Below are 22,645 nucleotides of genomic sequence, written 5' to 3'. Positions count from 1 at the left end.
CTGTCCTAATGCTCTTTCCGTATTGAAACTGTTCTTTGTCCTGATGCTGAATTTTTCTCCTTGTCAATCTTCCTCTCACAGTGATACATTTCCCTGATTTGGTGTTTATCTTAATGAGGACCATTGAAAGACATAAGAATCTTACTTCAGATGAATAGTACCTTCAGAAGAACATGGCTTGTCTTGCATTAAAACAGTGCTCATCTGCCATTTATTTTCTAGCATTGGCAGACAGGCTCCTTTTCTGGACATCTTTTTACCTGGAAAGTGTGACTGTTACAGAGTTCTTAAACGGGTTGTTTTCGTAGCAGCACATTGAGTGGAAGGGGACTGATGTTGGCTCAGCAAAGAATATACTTCCCTGGAAAGAGGAACCTAACATGTGCTAGGGAGCAACACATCTATTTCCATGTTCAGCAGCTCTGAGGGCTAATTCTGGAGTTTCATTTCCCAAGCCCTGCAAGAGAGGATGAAACCCTACTTGTTTAGGATGTCTCAGGTGTCAAAGTAGGAGCACTGGCACAACCACTGCTGGTAGTCCTTGATGACCTCAGCTTCAGTTAAGAACTTTTTTCCTTTTCAATAACTAAAAGGCCATGACTTGTGGCGAGCATGAAGAAATGATGCATATAAAGTTCTGAGAACAGTCAGACTTATCCTTAGTAGCACTTCAGAACAAAAGTAGAAATACAGTGTGTTAGCTGAGCAGCTTTAGAATACTTTAGTGTTATGAGATACTGTTTGACCTTCAGTAACGCAAAAATGATGAATAATTCTGAATAGCAATGAGAAGGAAACATGGTAACTTTCTTCAGAAATATCTGACTAGCACATAATAGTAACCATATTATGCTGGTTTAATTATTTCTTTATAGAGATGGCCTTGGGAAACTTGTGATTGTTAGGAGGTTATGTGTTCACAAATTCTTCCAATAAGTCTGAAATATATCTCTTTTGCATCACTAAATTTCTGACAAAGCTATTTTTTAAAAAGAAAGACCTGCGTGGCTTCAAAATTTTCCTAAGTTAGGTTTGTTGAACCAAGTGTATATGCTCTATCTAAATTTTCTTGCTTTTGGGAGCTCAGTTTTTTGAAACAAACTTATTTATCCTTCCATCTAGAGAAGAGTGAATTCATGTGGAAGTGTTATGTCAGTGTCACTGACATCCCTCAGATGAGGAGAGATGAGAGAGATTTGGAGCATCCCAAAGGTGAAAAGTGTCTCATCAGCAACTGTTGCTATGTCAGGCACATCGCTGATATTTAGTGTGCAGTATACTCTTTATCTGTGAAGAAACAGTAAAATTCATCCTCCACAGATGAGCATCAATCTGGAAAATGTTTTGCAAAGTGCTAGACAAAGTTATCTTCATGTACTGTGTTGCTATGAGTGGCAGGACATGAGACTGTCTTAACAGGTGGTGAAATATTCTGTTGGCAAGCCACCAAACCATGCTGGAAACTTTTGGTTTTGTTTCCCCAGGGCTCCATTATATCAGTCCTGTAATGAAGGTTGACCTGAGTCTGCAGAGAGAAATCCTATCCCTGCTGAACATGAAGAAGCCTCAGGGTGGGCAGCATCTGCACCTCAGTGCGTGCTGGATGAAATGTGGGTGTCTCTAGCCTCTGACAATTCCTTTCCAAGAAGTATCTGTGAAAATGTCACAGCTCAGACTGGAGGAGGCAGTCAAGATTAGGCATCTGTATTGCTACTTAGAGCATATGGACTAATTTAGAAGCCAAACTGAGAAGACACAAAAACACTAGTAGCCTATCTTGTAGATATAGTGGTGTAAGTGGAAGGAAAGTATATTCACCTGTTAACTCTCTGACACTGTGAGATAAGAAATAAGTGAGCTCTGTTAATTACCCATGTCATGGATGGTTGTACCCTTGTCTCTGTTTGTTATCACGTCTGCACAATTCCTGATATAAATGAAATTTTGTGTTTAAGGATGTGGATTACAATCTCACAGGCAATCATTAGAAAAACATATCAAATAAAAATATCTCCTTTATCAGGGTTTTTTCTTTCTTCCCAGCAACTCTGATAAATATTTTAAAGCTTTTATCTGATTTTCCTCCACATTGAAGAAATCGTTTTAATTTATAAATTATCTTTATCTGCCTTCTGTGATGAGAAGTAGCCTAGAGATACCTATAAAGCTATCAAATGAGACTTATCATCTTCATATCATCCTACTGAGGGGACATTATATTTTGCCACTAATGCTCTTTATCTACTTAGTGCCAAAATCCATATATTTTATTACAAATTGGTTCCATTTGATTTTAATCAACACCAATAGGAAATATTGTCACTGGATCTTGGAACTGAGAAAATCAGATGCAGCAGTGGGAATATAAGGGGAAATAGCTTGAAAAACATAACTACTTAAAGTCTAATTTACTTAAATTTTCTGATCCAATGAAATCATATCATCAGAGCTAAATAAACAAGACTTTGCTATATATAACCCATGGAACTAGACAGTGGGAAAATGCATGTGCACTTTTGAATTCAAAGTCCTTTATAATGAATGTGATCTTTATATTTGGTCATGTGACTTAAAAACTTTTTGTCTTTTTTATTTTTTTTGACTGCCAGCAGCCAGGAAGAACATCATATAATTGCTGTGAAAAATCCAGAGAGACAGTGTGTAAAAGACAAAGTTGTCTTTTTCCAGGTAGAATTTAAATGTTTGATTAAGAAATGAAACTGTAGTAGCAACAAATAAATTACAAATTTATATTTGATATCTCTCTTCTTGGCCCAGGAAAAATTTGATTAATTTTGAGATAACAGATTGCCTTTCAGGGATGACTGCTGAGGATTTTGGTACCATAAATCATATTAGTTTCCTTCTGGAAGAATGAACTTTAGTGGCCTTTCTGTACAGGAGAAAAACTGTTTATTGTGTTGTGGCTGCTTCCAGCTTAAGAAGGTTGTTGTGCTAAATGTTTTTGTAGTTGATTTTAATGTTCTATTGATGAGATCTCAAAAGTTAATTTTTAAGAAGTTCTATAGGCAATCTACTCCATTTTTAGATAATGTTCCACATCTAGTTTGAATACTTTCAAATTGAAGTTTTGTTAATGCAATTGTTTTATATTTGATTCTATGGGGTTTTTTTTCCTTGGAAATATGGTGAAAAAAATTTTTCAAGTGGCTGCTTTAGCCTTTTTTCCCTAGTTCTTAGGGACCAGGACTATCAAGTAAATAGACAGCAAAAGAACTAGCTGGTCACCAGGTGAATATAGGTATCAGAGGTTAAATTATTAATCACGGCTTTTTGGTAGGATCTTCAAACAACTCAAAATGATCGTCCCCTTGTCTTCAGTGCTTTGAAGGGCAGAGAGTTAAATAGTCTCTTGCTTTGAAAAGCTTGCAACCCAGATGGGGCCCAAAGTAGAAGATTGGGTAAATGAAGTTGTCACATGAAGTGACATGCTATCAAAGTGAAATACTATCAAGGCAGTAAATCAAATATTTCTTTGATTGTTGATGTTTTTTGGAGGGAACAGTATTAAGGAAAGTGTCTGCTTTACAGTAAGTATAGAGGGTAAACCAAAGGGGAGTAAGGAAGCGAAGGAACTAGTAAGAAAGAGGGAAATAAAACATAATGAGGAAAATGTAAGTAAGCCTGAGTGCACAGCTTGTTTCCAGAAGGCTGAGACATGCTGGTCACTACTAGAAAGTTATTCAGGTACTTTTCAACTAGATGAGTAAAGTATAGGCAGAAATAAAAACTGGCAGGATTATTTTTTTTTAATTCAGCAGAGTGGTGTTTTGATTACTTTGGGATGCAGTAAAGGACACAGAAATTCAGCCAAAGATATTACTGCTAATTGTTCAGGCAGTTAAATTTAGATCGTGTTCAACCAAAAGAACTAATCAATGTTTCCAAGAAGTATGAGAGCAACAATAGCCAGAGAAGGGCAAAGAGATTGTCTTTCCAGTTCTTTAAGCAGCCTTTTTGTCTAGCTCTTCTGTCTAGCTCTAGTGCAAATATTCTGAGCACAGCAAATTTTTGTACTACAAAACTATTCAGAGGAGGACAGCCCAGAGGTTAAGATACTAGTCTATAATAATCAGATTTTGGTTTACAATTAATATCCTCTGAACTTGGTGTAGAAGTTACTAACCTTTCCTGTACTTTTTTTACCCGATGGTAAAGTGAACAAAGAATGAACCCTTAAGCAATTTTGTGAGGAAAAAGAACATTCAAAAGTTTGAGGATCATAGATGTTGCTATGCTAATAGCGTAGTTCAATTCAGCAGCCTGAGTTGTAGGCTACTTGAGTTGTATCCTGTCTTGCTTCAAGCTGCTATTCCAGAAGACACTTTCACAGGTCCTATGTCGTGTTTTCCATCTGCACAGACGTGTTTGAGACATCCTGTGCCATCTGAGATGCCTACGGGAAGACAAACGAATCAAACCCATGTTTTCTCAAGTTGATTCTTTGGTTTTAGCTTGGTCCCTATTCTCTCATAATAGTTTGACTCCCTCTTAGTTCTTCCTTTGATTTCTCACTCTTTTTTTCTCTCTACACCTTGGTCTGTGTTGTTTATTGTTTCTTTCCATTCTGTTTTCCTATTTAAGCTACTTTCCATGAAGAGCACCATTCCAGCATCTCTACTTTGATTCTGTCCTATGTTATATTGACTGGTCCTCTGTTGTATAGTCTAGGGAACAGCTTGTTAATTTTTTGAAATACATGGCAGTTCTTTGAAGCTCTGCCAGGTTTTCACATCCACTGGGGATAAGCACCTTTCAGAATACATGCAGAGAGTGTCTGATGAACCACCTTATCACGTGGGAGAGCCTCATAGCATTAAGCCATGTGAAGTTCCTAAGACACAAAGCAGGAGAAGTCCCTAGCAGTACATTGTCGTAGCTGTTAGTATTCCTTCCCTTCTCATAAGTGAAATGAGGCCTTTGCGAACTTGAAAGCTCATCCTTCAGTCTCCTTAAATTTTTACTGCCCAGCTAAGTTTTGCTCTGGGCTTCTTAGGATCACACTTAATGCAGAACAGTAGCCACCTACTACTGTGTTAAATTTTGCAAGGGTGCATACTTCTAGTAGACCAAATTTGCTGGATGTTGCAAAGAAAAGGGTGAGCAAAGGTCTGCCTAGACACTGTGGCACACTACAATGTGCAAGTCAGTGTACTCTGTAAAGTACTTTCTGGTTTTAACCAAATGACCAAGGACTAATGTAGAAGTCTGTGGCTTCATTCTGAAAGCAGTCGTAATCTTGTTTATTTTGCGGCTCACTTTAGAGCTTTTTTACATTACCTGGGCAATGATGTACAATTAGATTCTGTAATTCGTGGAAAGGTTACTATAATCATCTCTCATGGCATAGTGTTCACATCTGTCATTTAGGCTGCATTAGAAAGACCACATTTACCTCTTTCAATTTTGATTAAGAGAATATAGCTTATCACAGTGTTTTATGCTTGTCTGGATGTTATTCAATACTCTTCTTGTTTGTTAAGCAAACTGTTCCCATGTGTCATGGTATTTTACAATACTCAAAGCATCAGCAAGCGAAAGCTCACAAAAACTTAACAAAAGAAAAGCATTTATAAGAGAAGTGCACCTTCATGCTTCTTTAAACATCAAATACTTTATCAGAGCTTCCCCAGGACAGGAACCAGGACAATCCATCAATAAGAAAAATCCATCAGATCTATAAAATGTAAAGAGGCAACATCAGGAATTCATTGAAATGCAGTTTGTTAGTGGTTGGGAGAGGGTTCTGGAGGAGCATCACTGCGCTCTTGTCATGTATCTTCCCTAGGAATCTTCTTTTGAGGGGGTTTGGAGAGAGGTTAGTATATTACATGGACAATTGGTCTGGCCTGTAGAGCCATCTCTATGCTCTTCTGTACTGGAAAGTGCCTGGTACCTAGCAGCTGCCCTTTTCTATTGCTTGGGCCATATTTCATGCATTCATGCAGTTCAGGATATGACTTCTCTTTGGCTTTGTGACACTGTACAACAGAAATTGGCTATGTTATATATTACGATAGCAATTGTGGAGTTGCAGTCCTCTACACTCCCAACTGCAGTTTACTGTGATGGCCTTTTTTCTAGTATGTGATCCACTGTGTCAAACTTGAGCAATGAAATTCAACTGTAAATGATGGGCAAATTAGCATTATTGTGCCCAATGTAAGAGAAGACTTTGAAGGAGGCTGGGGCACAATTACCAGTACAATAATAAAGATATAAAATACATTATGTGACAGTGAAGATTACCTGTAATTTGATGAATGATCAGTTGTTCTATATGGCATTAGTAATGCAAGTGTGGACAGAAAAAAGGAGTGGTAACTACAGATGACCTAAAGCTGATCTGGAAGCCTCAGCTAAGTTTAGTCATTTTATAAGATCAGTTACAGAAACCAACACCACACAAAGTAATTGCTTATCAGTCATGACCTTTATTACAGTGTCTTTCTGCATTTTCTGTAGTAAAAATCTCTTAGTAAAATGCTCAGTGTTCTGTATTAATCAGGTTTTCGGGCTTTTTCGAGTCTGTCAATGACAAAAGAATTTTTTTTTCACAACCCTGCAACAGATATTAATGAGAATAGAGGCTCAGGCAAACATTTGTCACCTTCAGCTGTTGTTTCTGCAGGAACACAAGGGTAGAATAGCAACAGCAGTACAAGTGTAAGGCTGAGTTCTTGGAAGTATATGACTGTATAGCATGGAAAATATGAAATTTAGTCAACCACTTGGAAAATAGAAGCAATTGAGCCTGTTGCACCAGAACTATGTTGGGATTGAAATATTCATAGCAGAATTGAAACTGAGTAATACACTACCCTATCTCAGATACAGGCATCTTAATTCCATTATATAATGCTAATTTATACTTATTGGGTGTGTTTAGCACTAGAGAAAAAATAAGCAGTTTTTATAAAAATCCTATATTATTATTTTTCTAATTATAAATTCCATCTAATTTTTAATCCTACTATGTAACAATACTGAAAAATATCTCATTGCCCATCTTTTATTGCAGACCATATTTTGAGATTTCAGTGCTGAAGTGAAATGAAGGTGACATCATGACAAAAAAAATGATTTGTTTTGTTAGTAAATGCCACCCAAGTAGATCTTGAGTAGTTAGATATGAATGTTACCTCTTTGGAGAGGAGACTTTGTATTAACTGGACTAAACAAATAGTTTGATAAGCTCTATACTTACATATCTTTAATCCACTCCGCTGTCTCTTCCTGCCCCTCTTTGCAGTGGAACAACCAAGTAGCATCCTTGTAATGATTCTCTCTCTGATTTCACTTCAACTACCCTTGTGCTAACAATGAGGAGGTGGTAATCTTATGTGGCTTCAGTAAGTCTTGAGTATTCTATTTCTTGTGCTTAACACCCTGCTGTCATGCTTGGGTGAGAGACAGTAGATAAGTTTTGAAATTAGTTCTGCACCAGGCTTCATACTTCAATATGTTGTCCTCCTAGCTAGCTTTTATTTCTGGAATAAACAAGGTTTCTTAAACTTTGCTTCTACAGTTCTCAAATACCGGCTGCGTATCATGGATCATGCTTAACTTTTCTATTTTGACACTTTTTTTTATGGTTTTGTGGTATTGGATGCTTTGTATAACATCTCATCACATGAAAAAAAATTGTCTTTTTAATCATGGGTGTCCCTGGAAAACTGCACGTTAGTCGTGCAGCCCTAGTATTTCTTTTACAGGCTGTAGAAGAGTAAAGTACTAGGAAAAAAAATATGTTGTGGAATGGTATTGTCAAAGTATTACAGAATAGTGTTATAGATGCATGAGTTTGCATCTATTGAGATCCAGAGCACTTTGCTGTTTTCAAAAGATTTTGGACAGGGAGTCCATGACAATGTTTTTGGACTGTTGTGAGTGTTTGTTTTGCTTTTCATGAGGGCGTTATTCCGTTAAATTCCCTTAAATAGTGCTACTTGTGGCAAGTTAGATTAGCTTAATTTTTTCAGTATTTTAACAGTCCTGGGAATTTCTGATGAAGTCTTCTCCTTGATAGCCATGTCTGAGCAGTCATGTCTTCCTAACCTGAGTGGTTTTGAACGTGTTGGTTGTGTGTGATGTGTGACTGGAGATGAGGTATGTTGGGATGGCTGATGAGGTCAGCTCCTGTCCAGCCAGCTGCTGCTCTGCTGGAAGCTGAGCTGCTCTTGAGGCAGCTCCTGGGTGGCCACAGGCTACATCAGAGAATACGTTTCAGGGTTTTTTGGTTGATGTTGGTTTGGGGTTTTTTGGGGGGGCTTGGAGGATTTTTTGCATTGGTTTTGGGTTTGGGCTTTTGTTCATTTATTTATTTATTTATTTTTGTTTTTTCCTTTCCCTGAATTGCGATAGTCTTGAAAACTTTTTTAGGGGAGGATGGGTAGGCCTGTCAGGGTGCTAGTCTCAGCAGCTATTAAACACTGTCGTTCTTGCCTCAAAACAAGAGTTTTCAATGCAATCAAGCTTTCTCAAGCTAATCTGTAATTTATTTTATTGTATTAGTTTCCTTTCTTTGGAAACATTCACATTACAATCACTCTGAAGTTGATCATTTGAATTCAAGTTCCTCATAGAACTGAATGTATTATTTGATAAATAAAAGCACTTAAAAGACTAAAGGGGAACTGTTTAGTCTTATATCTTCTGAAAGTTTGTTGAAGATGCAGCATCCCCAAATGGGGATTCTTGCATTTTGTATCTAGAAGTGTACTCTTGATGACATTTATAAATGATATCAGACATGCTTGATGTTCTTACTCAAAATGTTATGTGTTAGTGTGGAATCTGCCATGTTATGTCAGTACCACATTGTCTAGCAATTTCTCTCTACATGTATTTACCTGACAGCATCTAGGTTTATTATCATATCAAATTTAGCTTTTACTTCATTCTCAATGCTAATTGAACTCAACTGTATTCTTAGCAATATATATAATATATACCTGGGTCAACACTGATACCCATTTTAGATACTTTTGGTTTTTAAATCTTTTTATGTTATTTTAAGGGAAAACTTACTGGTAGCTGATTTAGTTTCATTATATTAAATGAGGCAACTTTTATCCTGGATTTTTTTTTTGATAGAATGATCGGCTTTTTAAACAATCTTCATAAGACTACAGAAAACTTGACTATTGAGATTCCGTTCGTGTCTGTTTCTTTAATTTTTAAAATTTATTTTATTGTAAATGGTACAGGCTGTTCCTACACATTGATAAATGTTCTCAAACCTAACCTCAAATGTTTTTTCTCTGTATGGGCATGCTAAGAAAAAAAAATGCTAGCCACCTACCTTCACAAGTTCTGGCCTCATTCAAGCCCTACAGGCCACGGAATGTTTAGCAACATCTTTGGTTCCTCTGCTTTTGTTTTCCAATACTTGCATACAAATCCATAATATGGGTTACCTACCACATGAGTCTAAAATAAAATATTTGCCACTTATCGGTACAGATCCCCTTTCTTTGGTACTGTCTGTCTACCCTTCTCCTGTCCTCATAGGCCACAATGAACTGAGCTATTCCTGTTACTAAAGCTAATGCTTATCTATAAGGGTGGTTGAAGTGAGGCTTAAGGGGGAGGTTAGGCATGTGCTGCTCCTGAGCACAGTCTTCCTTTTACCATTAAGAGCCATAAGATGCTTTCCAATAACTTGAGTGTTTCAAGTCTGTTTTCTCTTGTTCTAAACTTAGTTCTCTTGTTCTAAACTTAGTGCTAGTAGGCTGTCTACTTGCCTTTTCCTAATCCTTGTCCTTTTCCTAATCCTTGTCCTAGACCAAACCTTGACTCTAACTGAGGTACTCTATGTAACAAGATGAATGTGTTTGAAATTTATTTCAGCCTGTCTACGATGGGTGGAGTTGTAGACCTGCTATTAACCCCTTCAGTTGGAGGAACCCATATGTAGGCCAGACAAGCCTTCACTTGGCCTTAACTCTACTCCAGAGACACCCTATAGGTGTTCGCCTAACTAAACAAAAATAAACTAACTATAGACTTCTCTTGACAAGAGACTTCCACTTTGAGAAAGAAGTGCACAAACAACTGCTGGAAGGTGGGTCAGTTTCTGAGACTTACCTTCAGCCTGGCAACTTCTCTGTTTAGACTACAAGTGATAAAGTTGTGGTTGCAATTGGGTTGGTTGTAAAAAGCTGAGCTATACATTCAGTGGTGCATGGAGTTATATGGATGGGATGGACCTGTGAGGAATAGTTTATTTTAGCCCCAGTCTGCTTCACTGTCTCCATATGGAATTGTGGGCATGGGATTAGGATTGCATTTAGGAAAAGAGTAAGTGAACCCCAGTTATCTGTGTACATGGCATGGGCTACAGGACTTCCATGAGAGTAAGTTTCTTTAGCTAATTCCAAGCCTCTGGCTTGGAACTTATATTTCCAACCATATGACATATCTGTAGTTCTGATCTGCATTAGGAAAATTGAGAAACTATGTTATTAATGATTGTTTAATGGAGCTCTGGTTTAAGATTAGGGTTGGTGTTTGCAGAGGCTAAATTGTAACACTGCGTCTTAGTCTCAGTTCAGCTAAATACCTGTAGAGAAATTGTAAGTTGTAGATAGGATAAAAAAAAAAAACCCAAACCGTAGGAGGTAGGTGCTGTAAGAGGTTATTCCCTTCTGAGCCTTTCACTGTTGGGCCTGAGTGCGCATTTGGAGACATGGATGTGTGTTGTTGATATTTTGGGTAAAAAAGAGTCTATCATGACAACTTTTCTTGCTTTAGTTTGTTATCTATGTTATGAATTGCTCAGACTACAGTTAACATGCCTGCTACTTCTTACTGTGAACATAGTTTGAATGTATTGCCGTGATCAGGAGGCTTACCTAGCAGCCAGCTCTTTGAAGAGGAGATGTTGGATTTTCAGAAAGCCACCTGATGCAGATCAAAGTTGCGGGCAGACTGTTAGTCTTGCTGGTGACAAGGAGCAATGTGGTGATTCAAAATATTAAATTAAATGATTCCTCTGTAAAACTATCTGTGATATTTATTAATATTTTATGAAGAAGTTGGTCATGATAGTGCATGAGGTTTCTGGGACTAGTCAGCAGTTGTAGAAGCAACCCAAAATGCCCATATATGCCAGAAAATGAACATCTCTATTGGCAGCAAAAGGCTGGTCTTTACCTTTTTTTCTTCTCAGATATCATTCTTTCTATCTTTCTACTGTAAATATGTCAAAACTTCCTCGATGTTTCACATACCATGTCCACAGGTATGTGAGAGACTGGATTATTATATTAATTATTGGCTCGGACCAACTCAAGTGTGTGTATGTAGGGGGGGAAGGACAGGTCGAATTTCACAGAAGTGAGGTGATGCCCTGTCCCAGCCCCTGCAGTCAGTGGGCAACCCCCGAGCACTTGTCAGTCAAAGGCAGCCCTGGAGCACTGCCCGCATCCCACCTCAGGGCCCCTGACCTAGCCCAGGATTGGCTGGCACAGTGGGAGCACCGCTCCTTACCTCACCTCGGAGCCCCAGAGTGGCCAGTGGGCTGGGAGTCCCATCTGGGGGGGTGGCCACAGGGGACCAGAGCATATAAAAACAGCAGCAACCTGGTCTCCATTTTGGCTTGAGACCTACGACCTGACCTCGTGGAAGCTGGACTTACACAGGACTCCTGGTGGTAGCTCTTTTCTTCTTTCTTCTTACTGCTGCTCTTTCTTTACTACTTTCTTAATATTTTGGGTAACTTGGGACTGAATGGGTTGGACTTTGCTAAGTTGTATGGGTTAGCATGTGCTAAATCAATGCTTTGTGGAATGGTTTGTTTCGGTTGCCTGTTACCCTTTAAACTTTTGCCAAAAGTTTACCAGTAAAAGCACCCTGTGAGAAAATGTGGAGCTTTTCTCCTTTACGCTCTGTCTTAACATGGTTAAAGAGCTGAGGGTTCTTCTGAAGATTTGGTGGTCTAATTTTTGGAACCTTATATATTTTTAAAGTAAAACTCCCTGGGAGAACTTGTAGCTCCAGTCTTAGGGTCTTACAAGGTGGCATTGTATCACCTTCACGATCACCCTGACCCCGGGTTTCCACTGTAGCAATGCTCACCACACCTTTGTGCAGACTGATTTTGTGGTGTGGGGCTGGCTGGGCTTGGGAGAGGAAGGTGGTCAGATAGAGAATGTAACAGTACTGGAGCTGCATGTTCTTTGTTTTGAGAAGAACAGATGATGTGATGCTTATATCGTTATTCATAGTATCTGTTAATTACTACTGTTTCAATTTCCTGGGGTTGGTGAGTTTTGTTTTGATTGCATTTGTTTGGGTTTGGTTTTTCCTGTGAAAATTGAAAGTTTGGTCAACTTGTCATAGAAGAGCAATCTGAACATCGCTCTGTGACATGGTTCAGTCCCACATACATGTACTCTATAAAGATTAAGGGGTTGCTTAATAAGCAGGGTGAAGCCTATTTGCAACTGTGTGTAAGTCTTTAGTATTAAAATGAGAGGATAGCGATGGGATTTAATAATAGAATGCATGTATTGTAGTTAAATACAGTGTAAAGTGTAGCTGTGTCAAATTACGTTTGAGATTGCTGATTGACTCTCTCTTACAGTATGTTTATTATCTAGTGGATGACAATCCACTTCTGAATTAATGAGGTGAGAAAAAATGAACACCAAGTTTTAAATGAGCATCAGCTGTAACAATTTCTCATGCAACCTTACACTTCTTTATTTTCTATGACTTTGTGTTGAAAATCATGCAGATAAGAATAATGTTAATACTGTTCGATGTAATGAAACATAAAAAGAAGAAAAACCTAATGATTTTTTTTTCTTTGTTTGTCTGAATTGAAGAAAAACTTGCAGTGCCAGCAAAATTCTCTCATTCTTCCTTGCTTTGAAACCATGGAATTCTTTGCTAAAAGAAAAGTTACTTCACTACGAAAAACCACATCCCACCGAGGACTCTATACTTTGAAGTATATTTCCACACACCCCCCATATTCCTGCTTTTATCTTTTTTTATTTTGACAAAATAGTTTCTTGTGTGAACTGTAGAAACTGTAGTGCATGAACACACCCAAAAATAAAATGCTATTTAAGCCTAACTGTAAGAAAAGAAGTGTTGAAAGTAGCAGAATTTCTGTTCTGTGACATAAATATTAAATTATTCCTTTTTCCTTTCAATATAGGTACTTCAAAAACTAGGAAAAGCAGATGAAACTAAAGATGAACAATTTGAAGAATACGTTCAAAATTTCAAACGGCAAGAGGTCAGTTACTTTTTCAGTTTCTTTAATTGTGTCTTAAGAATTGCTGATTTTGAAGGTATTACAAGGTAACAGGTAGGATTTTTTTTTGGTGGGTGGAAGATTTCGTTCTGCTGTTTTCAAACAGAAATAACGGTTGGATTTGTGCATGCAGAGGGCTAAAAACAGTCTGATAATAAAAGGATGTATTGTAATCACTTGTAGCAACATCATTCTTGATCTACTTGAGATTAACAGAGTGACAGCAGATTTTCACCAATATAATTGAGAACAGAACCTAACCCAAACTAAATGCAGCCTAGTGTTTGCCTTCTTACAAAGAAGAGAAGTATTTCCTTGGTTTCGTTTTGTGGATTACTTTCATCAGTGCTACATCATAATACTTTATAAGAAGTGAATAGTTTAGTAGTTTCAGTATGCATGTGTGTTGTAACATTCCCTGTAGGTGCTGGGGTCTGTGGTGGCAGTGCTGATGAAGCATTACAAGGAGGCAGTGCTCAATTCCTCTTAGTGTTGTAAACACAATACACGAAAAAAAGGTACCCCAAAGAGTTCATAATCTACTTCCAATGCAATCCTAAATTCTAACCCCAATTATTTATTGCTTTGTTGGACAGACTTTTTGGCTTCAAGGTGATAAATTGGAACTAATTATATAGTGCCTTTCTAGTACAAATTAATACCTAGCCCGAACTGCAGTAATACCACCAAGAAAATAGTCTTTTTATGTAAGTATGAACTGTTGTATCTGTCATCTTTGTGAGCTGTCATTGAGAGCTCCTGTACAAAGGCACTGGAGGGTAAGAACTACTCCCACATATTTTACACAATGTAAAAATTGGCCGATGTCACTTTTTGCAATGTCTCCTCTGAATCAGTCCTATCCATTGCGTGCACTTTTCTCCTTTTCATGTAAACACAAACCGTGCATCCTGACTGCTATTATTAACTCTTTTGCATCTTATGGTCACTTAGCCTTTATTTTCCTCTCTCAGTGTAGTAGAGAGGGAAGTTTCAGCTGCCACTGAGCTGTTGTCTAGATCTTTCCTCTTCAGCAAAGAGGAAAATGCTGGGAAGTAAAGAATCTATTTTTCTGAGAGTAAAAGAATCTATTTTTCCTCCCTCAAATTTCTTGAGGTCAGGAAGGTAGTGGGAATTAATAGGTCTGAAGAAGCTTTGAAACTCTGCAGACATATTATATTTTCCCTTTTCTTCCCCTTCCACTTTTCCAAGTCTTCTTGACTTCTTGATTGTCCTTATGTTGTTGCTTATCCTTGCTGTTGGTATCTCAGCTCTTTGCGCAGCTAGTAGCTGTGTTTTTAGAAAGGTACATCTGTAAGGGTATTTTGGGTGTAAAAGGATCAACTTGAGCATCCCCATGAAGAAACAGAGTTTGTGGGATTTTTTTTTTTTAGTTCAAAATTCTGAGAGAAATTTAGAAAAAAAGAGGTGAAAGAGAAAACACATCTTTTTTAAGCAAAATTATGTCTCAAGTATTGGTTTTTTTCTGTCCTTTAGAGAAAATTTTCTGTAATGGTGATTTTCAGCTGAAAGTCTTGCCTAGGGCTAAGGAGGATCTTAGTATTACTTTTATTTTATTTCTTCCTCCTTTGATGTACAGAGAGACAGTAATAAACAGTCAAGGACTCTGCAGGAACTGTATGATGTTAAATCTAGATGCAAATGTGACTTGAGACCAGAGAGACAATTGTGTAGGGAGCGCAGAGGGAACCACTACAACTCTTGGGAGAGGCACATGCAGATTAGGCTAGTTCCACTGGCACAAAATGAGAGAGACTGTTTCTGTATTTATTGAACTAGTTGCACATGGTTACTGTGCTTTCAAAGAGTTCAGTTGTGCTCAACTCTTCCAGTACAAGGGGGGGAAATGCTGCAAAAGTACTCTTTCTGCCATGGTCACCAATAGGAAGCATATAAATAGCTTAAATTTTCTACGTTTAGTCCATGCTTTGATATACAACTAATTAGCAATGCAAAGATATGAAACATTAAAATGTGCATCTGAATTATTACTTTACTAATGAATGCCTTGCAGAACTGCTGTCTTCTGTGAACTCAGGCAGCCATCTCTTCTTGCTTTACATTCAGTTCTGCTTTCAAGGTTAGTTTGATACTCTAGAGCCTTTGGAAAAAGAAAAGTTAAATTCTAGATACTGAAGAGTAAAAAGGCTGTCTGGTTGAATGATCCTTGAGCTGAGGTTCACCAAACTGTTGATGTGGCCAATCAGGAGGCTTGCAAGCAGAACCACCCCTGGTAGAGGCTTCCCATTTATTTCACTTCCCTCTAGGATTATTTGTCTCCATGGTGGTCACTGACAAACAAGGCCATGGCAGAGGCAGTTTGAGAGGACATCCAAACTTTCCTTTTTTCTTGCAATCTCACTTAGCAGTGAGTTCCCTGACCATCTCACCTACCCACGGTTCATTTTCAGAAACACTATCACTTCAGTTCTGTGTCTCTTTGCAAGTTCTTTGTTGCAACTGGTACCCTGTGTGCTCTGGGCACCTTGGTAAGCTGGAAGATGTGAAAATGGTCTGTTTCTCTTGTTCCCCTGCCATATTGAGCCTGCAACACTTGGGGGGTCAGCTGATCTTAAGTATAGAATGATGTTTTTATTAATACTCTCCAAAGATAATAAATTGGGACTCTCACTTCAGCTAGAGAAAAGATAGAGAAAGGAAAGTGCTCATTATCCAGGAAATAGATAGTTGAAAACCTTAAATCTTAACATGATGCCTGAATAGCAGATCAGTTGGTGGTTAGGTACCAAATTCAGCAGAAGGCTATGTGTAAGGATGCATGCAGCAGATCTATCTGGATAAAAAGCTCATTTAGATTCCCCAGTGATCCATTCCCATCTCCTTCTGAATACAGTTAGGTAAGAGCTCCTTCTGGACTTGACAACTCGGAGTTGATTTACCCAGATGAATCACCATGGAGAAATTGAGTCATCCCATGTCCAGAGAGAACAGAGCATGGTTGCTTTGCAGAGCCTCAGGACTTTCTCTATCAGAAGCAATAAGCTGCTGCAGCTGATGCCAACAATAAAAACATTTAGATTTTAAGCAGTGAATACAGCTGTTTTTCACCTTCCACTTAGGTTGAAAACTGCAAATTGCCACTCTAAATCAAAGCTTGTGGAACAAACAAAATGTATAAACTCATATATGGCAGTATGACACAGATTTTCAGTGTATTGCAAGAAATTTCTTGAGGCTTAAGCATCTTACACGTTCTTTTTTTGACAGAAAGTAGCAATTTCCTTTATGCCCATGTATATTTTAATGACTCACAGTACTGGCTTTATTTTTCTGAGAGCAATATTCTATTTCATGTATATCCATATTTTCCTCTTATTTTTATGTATGTAGTTATGAGACTTCTTCTACTTTACAGTAGTAGTGTTTAAACCCAATAACTTTATGTACTGTATTGTACACACAAGAGATACAGTGATTGCTACTACAAAAGCAGCTGCGTATGGCATGTTGTTAGAAAAAAGCAAAATGTCAAGTGCTGTTGTTGCTAGTTTATAGAATTAGGTGAAAATGAAGAGCCCTTTTTTGCTGTTGTTGAGTGAGCAGAACCTGCTTCTGTGAACTGCTTTATTTAATGTGTACCTCAGCGGCGGCAAGCAGACAGGGAGCCGTGGCCAGTTTCTGCTGGACAGAAAAACTGGCACGGGGGCTCCGTGGGGGTCAGCGGTGGCTGGGGCTGTTAAGACGCGGCAGCGGCAAGCCGCTTCTCGCACGTGGTCCGGAGCAGTCGGCAGCGGCAGACCGCCTTTACCAGATGACCGATGCACAGGGAACCAACAGGCTTTTCCCTGACGATCCTAAGGTGCTCCGCGGCCTGAGTCTCCGAGCTGCAGGCACGCTATCGCCCAGGGAGCAGTCTTAGGCATGCGGAATGCGTCCCAATCAGACTCACCGCTTTTGATGTTGCGTTGAACCCTCTCCACTCTATCCGGTGGCTGCTTTGACCTCTCGGTTTCTTCTTCAACTTCTTTCTTCTCTTCTTCCGTGCACTATCCTAATTTTTGGAGCTCCTAAACTAACTTTCCGTTTCTTAGATGCCACTAAGACCACGGGATTATTGACGTCAAAGTTTTTTGCGGTAAAGGCTCCCGTCTCTGAGAAATGAGACGATACCAGAACCACCGGCTGATTTCCTGATTCAGGATAAATATCTGGCTTAATATAAGCTAAAAGAGTCCCTGTTTGAGCGCCATGTGTAACGGCGAGGCCCTTGTATAACAAGGAATAAGTCAGCTCCTCGTGGTGGTGTGGACAAAGAGACTTTATTTCAAAATTCCCACTCTTTATATCCCTGTGTACCATGTGACTTCTTCAGCCAATAGAGTTATATGTGACCGCACATGTTCTCTCAGGCCCATTGCCCTGGCATATCCCTCGTGCCTTCAGACACGCCTCCCACATACCTCGTAGTAAGGGCTGCTCCTTGGGTGTAATTCTTAGAGGTCCTGAAAAGATTGATCCTGGCCAGATCTTCATTTCACACAAGCATGCTCAGATGCCTTACAGCTCTGTCATGACACTGTGTAAAAGTTGGTCTCTGACATAGTTAACATTTATTGAAGTGCTCTTTTTGCATCAGCTGTTACACTGGTTTTTTAAAACTGATTCATGAATTTAGATACCCAAGATGAGATTCACCACCTACACATAAGCAGCAGATATGCCTCACAGTATCCCACTGGCCCCCAGCTGTTGCTCAGACAGAGACACATGGCTTTGACCACAGTCCTGTATCATACAAACTGGCTCAGTGATTCTCTTGAACACCTTGTGGCATCCAAAGGAGGGCAGCAAAGATGGTGAAGGGCCTTGAGGGGAAGTTGTATGAGGAGCGGCTGAGGTCGCTTGGTCTGTTCAGCCTGGAGAAAGAGGAGACTGAGAGGAGACCTCACTGCAGTCTACAACTTTCTCATGAGGGAAAGAAGAGGGGCAGGAACTGATCTTTCTCTGTGGTGACCAGTGACAGGATCCGAGGGAGTGGCCAGAAGTTGTGGTGGGGGGGTCTGGGTTGGATATTAGAAAAAGGTTTTTCACTCAGAGAGTGTTTGGGTGCTGGAACAGGCTCCCCAGGAAAGTAGTCACAGCACCAAGCCTTTGACAGAGTTCAGGAAGCCTTTGGACAATACTCTCAGGCACGTGGTGTGACTCTTGGTGATGGTCATATGCAGGACTAGAAGTTGGACTCAATGATCCTTGTGGGTCCCTTCCAACTGGGTGTATTGTGTGATTCTGTGAGTCTGTGGTCTCCAGCTGCAATAGACATGTATTTTGGCTGCTGAGCCCCGTGCCTGGAGAGAGATCCAGTTTCAGATTGTCTTTGTTTCCAGGAGTTGGAGGTTTCCCAGTGCTTGTGCAGAACTGGGCAGTGGGGTCTGGAGTGCAAGACAGAAACCCATCAGTTTCCTGGGGGCATCTGTAGGCCTTAATGTCTCTAATCAGCCCTATCTGGGTCCCCTAATCCTGCACATGGACCCAGGAGTCCTAAATAAGCTCAGCCCTTGGCAAAAGTTATATCGTAGGCTCATCCCCATGCCTAGGAGACCCATGTTTCAGTTGCATCTCCTGCTACTCCTTTTGGATCTCTCAGACAGACTCTGGATCTGATTCAAACCCTTGCTATGTTGGGGGCTGTCAGTGAAGCCTCTTACCAGTCCCTGTCTCTGCCAACCTGTCCCAGACCCCACAGGATGGCACTCATCAGTGAGGGCATAGCCTGCACTGTGGCTCCTGGTACAGCCCCACCAACTGCTGTGAGGGTTGTAAGTCTAAATGTTGCATTGGTTGCCATTTGCAAGGCCATAGTGTGTCCTCCTTGGCTTCCAAATGTTGCTCACCAAAGCTGTCAGGTCCCTAAGGACCAATTGCTTTTGTCATTTGTAGATGTCATTTGTAGATGGCTATGCTAAGTGAATGGTTTTAACTATTGGATTTTCTTAATTGCTCTCCTGACTCCACAGGTTGCACTGAAGAGATATTAATTGGCTCTATGACAAGGAGAGACACCCAACTCATGTAGACAGTAATAGGTGTCTTAATCTAGAGCTGAATGAAAGACATGATGAAGAAAGGGAGCTTCAATATGTATTACAAATAATAATGTGAAATTCAATCTGTATTCTGCAAAATCTTATTTTCTCTGGGAATTATTAGGTATCTTGTGTATCTGTTTGAACATCTTTAAACCTACCTTACGTCCTCCTCTTAGACTCCCCTCATTTTACTGTCTTGCGCGTGGTCTTGAGACAGATAAAAGAATCCAGGCAATAAAACAAAAAGTGTGAACTTTAAAATTACTATGAATAGGAGACTCCATTACTACTTAGCTGATACTCAGATTTTCTTGACTGTCTGTAGAATCTCATATTAAACTGCAGGGGATTCTTGGTACTTGTTAAGCTGCAACATACTATGTGTTCAATATAGTTCTGTCCATAGGAGACTCCTTTGCTAAATAAAGATGATGTCAAGCGTTGTCCCTGGTAGATATTCCGAAGTAAAACAGACATAGGAAAACACAGTCTAGGCTAGTGTGATGGAGCTTTTTTTTCTGCAAGCCAACAAGTGTTTGCATTCAGGGAGACTGAGCAATTTGGGGCAATCCAAAAGTGTACTTCAGATACTGGATGATCACTAAGCCAAACATAAGCTATACAATGTGCAAACTATTTTGGGGCTGTGGGAGGGATTTCTCTGCTCATTATCATTCCGTCCTGATATGTGTGTTTAATAATTATCTTATGTATGAAGAACCATTTTTCCCAAAACAAAAATAGTGTACTATTAGATCTCATCTCAACCTCATTAATTTCTGATCAGGCAGGATATGCAGGAAGGTGAGTTTCTCTGTTTTATGCTACAAAATTATCTCTGCAGGGACAGCCTAGATCCATTCCAACTAATTCCTCACTTCAAAGGAGAGAGCGAGTGATCTGATGTTTTGCCTTTTTGATTCTGCCTATTAATTGCTCCAAATCCAAAGTCTAAACCATTGTCACACTGTGCTGGTTTTGATGGCCCCTTGGACATAAACTGTTATGCCTCTGGAGCTATAGTAACTGTACTAGTTGTTTTCTTCCAGGCAGTGAAGTTGAATGTTCAAGTTGTTTCTGACTATTTTTAAAGGAGACTGGTATAAGTTTCTTCAGGAACCGTTTGGGATAACTGACCCTGAGGATAGTTGACATAGCCCAGCTCTGGGATTTAACGTATGGATTGAGCAGTTCACAACAGTTCTGGACAGTTTTATACTAGATCTATTAATACATAACTTATATATGTTATTTAAAAATCTTGGTATGGATATGCAGCTATAGGCATAAACAGAGGCCCAAAAAAGTTCAGAAAGTTTAGCTCAACATTAAGCTTGCATAGATTACTTTTAGGCATAGGACCTGTAGACTCTACACTTACTACCTTTGCAGATCCAAAATTTTCATTGAAACCGTTAGTTTGGACCCTAATTTGAGGACATGAGTATGCTTGTAGGAGGATGCAATAGGTGTGAATATAGAATCCCAGTTTAGGGGAGGGGGAGGTTTAGCTGTGAGGCGAGGTTGGAATTTCATTTACGGTGAGTACCAGGTATTTTCTGTTCAGTCTTCATCTGAAACAGAAACCAATGGTTCAGTGAATGGGTTAGTTAGTTTAGTGTCCCTGCAGGCACAGAGCGTTCTCCCCTGCCTACTGGGAGTCATTCCTAACACAAGACAGAGCTCCCTATTTCTTACCTTTAGAGTTAACTCTTTTTGGATTCGTCCAGATCATCTGAGAAGCCAGTTTGATGCAGTTTACTTCAATTCATCATGTTACTTAGTAACTAGAACAATGAAATTCTTACTTTTGAACCTTTTTAGTTGACTGGGCTGCAAATTTGGCACTGTCCTGGAAGATACTGGCATGCCTAAAACCTCTGTGTTTCCAGAGAAGGTTGCAAACTCAACTTTTTTCAAGTGATGCTCTAGAGAAATATTTCAAACCCCAAATCTCTTACAGATTGTAGTGAGAGAAAAGAAAAAATCCATTTCTTTAAGGAAAAGATTCCAAAATTTGGGAGACGGTTCTAGGAACTATAAGGAACCTGATAAATGGTAAAATAGGGTAATCTGGTAAGCAGATAGATTTCTTACTGAATTACTGAAAGATTTGTCCAAATAACCTCTTATTTTGTTAAGCTTCTCTTAATGCAATAGTCCTTTTCATTCCTACATCAGAGTTCTCTAAAAGACCTACCAGTAAATAGTACCTGAAGTGTTTATGAACAGAGAGACAGCACTTGTGGCAAGTAACAGCACATTACAGTAAAGCATGTCTTCCAGGTGATACAGAAAATGCTTTCTTTTTATCTATTTCCCTGATGTCTTCATAATGGAATGAAAAAATTCCAGTATTAGAGATGCAGTAATAATGATCATTTTTCTAGGGGCCAGGTAATTAATTAGCCTATACTTCAGGTTCAACATTTTTAATGCTCTTGACTCTCACTAAATTGGAGTGATATATTTGATTTTTGTATCAAGGACATGCTGTGGTGACCTTTCCTGTAAAGATGTATTGTATTTACATCCTGTATGTGACATGATAGAAAAACCAAACTCTTCTGTTCTGACTGGAAAGCAATAAATAAATGATTCCTGGCAAATAGGTCATTCATTCCAACTTTTGTGGAGGCAAGGTGGCCTTTAATTTCTGAGTGGATGCAACAATTTTTCTAATGCATCAGGAGGCAAAAGGTGATAGACAGAAACCATGATTTTTATGGTTTTAGTCATTAACTTTTTTTTAGATCTCATCAGTCTCACAGCCAACAGTGATATGGCTCTCTTTGTCTTAATTCCAGTGCTAAGATATGCTTAAATAATAATGCCAAGGTTGTGGGTTCGATCCCTGTATGGGCCATTCACTTAAGAGTTGGACTCAGTGATCCTTGTGGGTCCCTTCCAACTCAGAATATTCTGTGACATAATAGAGCTGATCCAAATGCTATTATTTGAAAAGAAAACCAAAACCAAACATACGCAAGAATCAGTAGTGCTGAAAAGGCTTAGTGCTGCTGTAAGGGTATGTAAGACCTGTGGCTGTAGAGGACAAGATTCTGAAACACTGAACCTCGTTATCTCACTGAGTGCATGTGTCTTTAACAACTATATAATACTGACCATGTAATGAGACTAGAGAGTAGAAAGGTGATATGCTACCATGTTCAAAGCAACAAACTGTTGTTTGGAACATTGCTGTGAAGAGATGTGTCGACTTTCCTAAAGGTGGATGTTGGTTTAGGCTGTTAGCATGCTTCCCTTGCTCACATGTGCAGTTTAA

General features: G+C 39.2%; 1 protein-coding gene across 1 annotated transcript in view; it reads left to right on the top strand.

The window, feature by feature from the left end:
* Nucleotides 1-13,196: 13,196 nt before the first annotated feature.
* LOC103755399 (amphiphysin) overlaps nucleotides 13,197-22,645 on the top strand; it is a 66,654-nt gene continuing 57,205 nt past the window's right edge. Inside the window, exon 1 of the mRNA XM_029961876.1 lies at nucleotides 13,197-13,273. The gene's annotated coding sequence lies outside the window, so the exon portion shown is untranslated. The remainder of the gene's footprint in view (nucleotides 13,274-22,645) is intronic.

Source organism: Manacus vitellinus, unplaced genomic scaffold (genome assembly GCF_001715985.3).
Source record: "Manacus vitellinus isolate BGI_N305 unplaced genomic scaffold, ASM171598v3 scaffold_3_pilon, whole genome shotgun sequence".
In the NCBI taxonomy this organism is placed as follows: Eukaryota; Metazoa; Chordata; class Aves; order Passeriformes; family Pipridae; genus Manacus; species Manacus vitellinus.
Note: the sequence above shows the minus strand (reverse complement) of the source record. Positions and strands in the feature narration are given on the sequence as shown.